At 40.0% G+C, this 4603-nt stretch overlaps 1 non-coding gene across 1 annotated transcript; it reads right to left on the bottom strand.

The window, feature by feature from the left end:
• Positions 1-2382: 2382 nt before the first annotated feature.
• Positions 2383-2454, bottom strand: TRNAP-UGG (transfer RNA proline (anticodon UGG)). The gene has a single exon. It is a non-coding gene; the product is annotated as a tRNA-Pro (tRNA).
• Positions 2455-4603: the final 2149 nt, after the last annotated feature.

Below are 4603 nucleotides of genomic sequence, written 5' to 3'. Positions count from 1 at the left end.
CCTTTAAAGGAGCCGTTGAGTGTAACCTTGGATTGTCAATGAGCAATCTGAGAGCAGCAGTACACCAAGAACTTCAACAAGATGTTGTAGATCTGAGGCAAAGTGAAATTGACACTAGTAATTCCATCTATCATCATAATATCATGCAAGAGGAGCCACACATCTATGGATCATCCAATAAAATCAGTAGACTTCTTGATGTTACTACTGCTCGGCTAAGAATCGGTTACAAGTATCTCTGGGAATTTTCATTATCTGCCGATGTAGACCTGACCAAATGTAAACTGTGTCAACAAAATTATTCGCACACCCTCCGTCACTATGTGATGGAGTGCGAAAAGATACGTGAATTTAGAGACAATTCTATAACCAATGTTCCAACGATGTGTAATTATTTCATTCAAAATGATCTGCTACCAGAAATTTTAGCCAAATATCCCCAGTTTGCTAACTGTAGGTAGTAACTAAGTAATTGTAACCTATCCAGTGCTGCCCACTGGATGGGGGGCGGTGTGCAGGACAAACATATCAATTATGACACTAGCTCTCCACATATGTCAGTTGCTTAATTTAGAAACTGTACTTGTGGTCGATCCCGAACCCATTGTTGATGTGACGACTTATATTGAATTTTGTAACTAGCTCAACAACATTGTAACTTGCTTAGCTAAATGAATTGTGGGGTTCAGTCCCTGAGCCCATTATGCGCCTCTGTAACCCTTCCCACTACCACCCACAAGATGGGTATGGGGTGCATAATAAATGAACTAAACTAAAACCAGTGTCGGTTGTTCTCCATGATATTCAGAGCTTCACATGCACTACGGAAAGTGGCATGTGTAACGCGGTGGACAAATCTCAATTGCTGGAAAGACATTGGACCGGGAACATTTACCAACAGCATGTGAAGAAAGAAGCATTCATCCTGATTGCGATGCACGCTGTACAGTCTGCCTATCGTAGTTTACTTGAATATGCCAGGTTGTCCGTCGACTCGCTCTCCTCGCTTGCGTCGTTCAAATGATTTTCTACTGGCATTCCATGTGTAATACGTAGGCACTTCCGAATACAGCAGTGTTTTCACAAACGCGTCATTTTGACATAAATTGAAGAAAGCAGTTAACGTTGTAGCCGGGGGATTCATAGCTGTTGAACATTTGCAGCTGTGAAATAAACGTGTTGTTCATTTTCATGTTTTCTAAACAAAAACAAAAAATACTAACTAAATATTTCAATTCAAACGCAAATCAATCGACGCAGCTCAATTTCTACACCAATTGCACTGAAATATAACAAGAACAGTTAGAAATGAAATGAAAAACAATGAAAAAAGAAACAAATAAACTATACCCATGAAATAATTGGTATGGTAAACAACACGCATATTTGGAATTAGCTCAATTACAGTGCAATGTCACACAAAAAAATTAAATCGAAATGAAAATAAATCCAAACTATGAAAATTTAATTTATCAATAAAATCGGGAACATTGAAATGGAATCGAAACATTTTTGTGTAGTGTGTGTTGCTCTTACGTGCGACAGATGACGCTGTTTTTTTTAAATCATGTTTTTACCTGCCTCAGTTTTGGAATCTAAATAGTAGGTATATAAAAACACGCACGTATTCAAATGGAACGTTGTGTCCAAATTTCAAAGCGATCAGTACTAATTTTCGGAGATTATAGCTTGTGTTGCTCATACGTCCTACAGATGGAGCTGTTTTTCTAAAAAAGCATGTTTTTTTTCCTGTCACAGGTGAGGCATGTATATAGTAGGTCTATAAAAACACTCGCCTATTCCAATGCAACGTTGTGTCAAAATTTTAAAGTAATTGGTAAAGAGGTTTCGAAGATTTCCGTCACATGAAAAACAGTTTTTTCAAAAAAAGCCTGTTTTTTTTCCCGTTACAGACGTGATATCTATATAGTATGTATATAAAAACTCGCTCGGATGCAAATGGAACGTGGTGTAAAAATTTCAAAGCAATTGGTAAAGAGATTTCGAAGATTTTCTTCAAATGAAAAACACATGAAAAATTAAGTTTTTCAGAAAAAGCATGTTTTTTACCGTCACAGACGTAGCATCTATATAGTATGTATATAAAAACCTGCTCGGATGCAAATGGAACGTTGTGTGAAAATTTCAAAGTAATCGCAGGAGAACTTTCGGAGATTAGCAATTTTTAACAAACGAACATTTCCATCTTCAACTATATAGATTAGTTAATTACATTTTAAATTATATGCATCATACTGATTTGCTGCTTAAAATTAAGTCTTATGATGTCTCCGATGTTTAATAGTGCGTTTCTTAATGTTGGCAAAATGTAAGCAATTAAATTTACAGTATAATTAACTTAATCGGGAAGGAAAATATTGAGGGCCTGTCCGGGAGTTGAACCCGGGACCTCCTGCACCCAAAGCAGGAATCATTCCACTAGACCAACAGGCCGTGGATATTTGAGTTTAGTTACGTTATTTAAATCTCATTTTTTACAATGAAATATGCCTATTGAAAATTACCTTAGCCTGTTTTGGAATTTGAACCTGGGACCCTAGTATTTAAAGCAAGCAATGTTTTTCTTGAGCAAAGCATAATTTTCAACATGTGATCAATCAACTGGTAAACATCGCACACTTCCTTATCGTTTGTAGTGAAATCTGCCAAGCCCGTATGCTCAATTCCATTACCTGTTCTTTCACTGTTTTTTTTTCTTCTGATGAGGCTGTACAGCAATTTAGGTTGAGTCTTTTCCTTGCTTGCTATGTCATTTTCGTATTCCCCTTCTGAATCTCTCATCACCCTTATGTATTCATTTCTTGGACTCTGGTATCTTTCTCTGCTCTCAAATTTCCTGATAGTTCTATTGTTTCTCCGCACGCTTGTATTTTGTTGCTTTGCTACCTTACATCTCTAATTAAAACCATGGGATTCTCATCTGCATTTTGTTTTTTTCCATTCAGACCGGGGCAAACTTGTCTGCTGCCTCCATAAACTTCTTCGTGATGTAGTCCATCATATCTTGCGCCGTCTTTCCCCCTCCCCCCTGAGCTCTCCCACGATATATAGCTCGTAGTTTGTCTTTCGGAATGCAAGCCTTTTGTTTTCAGGTCAATTCCTTGAGTACATTAACTCTTCTTCGACCAAATACTCAAACGTGATTACACTGTGATCGCTTATTCCTACTGGGGCCTCGAAACCGATTTCCCTTAAGTCGGAGTCGTTCAGAGTGAAGACTAGGTCGAGTCTCGCACATTATCGTTTCCTCTCATCCAAGTGGGTCCCCTAACATGCTGGCTTAAAAGGTTTTGTCGCCACCTCCAATAATTTAGCTCACCATGTTTCTTCACCTCCGTGTGATTCCTTGTTCTCCCAGTCTATCCTTCCATGATTGATATTCCCCATGATGAGCAGAAGGGATCGGTTTCTACAGGCAGCAGTGGCTGCCCTCTGAATTATAGTGTTAACTGCCATGATGTTTCTGTCATCCTCTTGCCTGGGTTTTCTGTCGTTTGGTGGAGGGTTATATATCACCGCTACTTCTACTCATAATGTTCCCATCGTCATGGTGCATGTAATGTACAGTACCCCTAGCAGCCTGGGATAACCATCTCCTTGAACTTCCATTCCTTTATCATCAAGGATTGTGTGTGTGAGTGTGTGTGTGTGTGTGTGTGTGTGTGTGTGTGTGTGTGTGTGTGTGTGTGTGTGTGTGTGTGTATGTGTGTGTGTGTGTGTGTGTGTGTGTGTGTGTGTGTGTGGTGTGTGTGTGTGTGTGTGTGTGTGTGTGGTGTGTGTGTGTGTGTGTGTGTGTGTGTACTCACCTAATTGTACTCACCTAATTGTACTCACCTAATTGTGCTTGCGGGGGTTGAGCTTGTCTCTTTGGTCCCGCCTCTCAATCTGTCGATCAACTGGTGTACAGATTCCTGAGCCTACTGGGCTCTATCATATCTACATTTGAAACTGTGTATGGAGTCAGCCTCCACCACATCACTTCCTAGTGCATTCCATTTATTAACTACTCTGACACTGAAAAAATTCTTTCTAACGTCTCTGTGCTCATCTGGGTACTAAGTTTCTACCTGTTTCCCCTTGTTAGTGTTGCTGTTTTTTTTGTCATTCCCTGTGATTTGTCCACCCTGTCAATTCCCCTGTGAATTTTGTAGGTGGTTATCATGTCTCCCCTTACTATTCTGTTTTCCAGGGATGTGAGGTTCAGCTCCTTTAGCCTTTCCTCGTAGCTAATTCTATCAGTTCCGGGACGAGCCTGGTGGCATACCGCTGAATCTTTCTAACTTTGTCTTGTGTTTAACTAGGTATGGACTCCAAGCTGGAGCTGCATACTCCAGCATTGGTCTTACATAAGTGGTATACAGGGTTCTGAAAGATTCCTTACACAAGTTTCTGATGGCAGTTCTTATGTTGGCCAGTCTAGCATATGCCGCTGATGATATTCTTTTGATGTGGGCCTCTGGGGACAGGTTCGGTGTGATATCAACCCCCAGATCCTTCTCTCTATTTGACTCTTGCAGGATTTTCCCTTCCAGATGATACCTTGTGTTTCAGCCTCCTGCTCCCTTCGCCTAATTTCATCACC

The sequence above is a fragment of the Procambarus clarkii genome, chromosome 1, assembly GCF_040958095.1.
Source record: "Procambarus clarkii isolate CNS0578487 chromosome 1, FALCON_Pclarkii_2.0, whole genome shotgun sequence".
Lineage (NCBI taxonomy): Eukaryota > Metazoa > Arthropoda > Malacostraca > Decapoda > Cambaridae > Procambarus > Procambarus clarkii.
The sequence above is the reverse complement of the archived record's forward strand: the minus strand, read 5'-3'. Positions and strand labels throughout refer to the sequence as shown.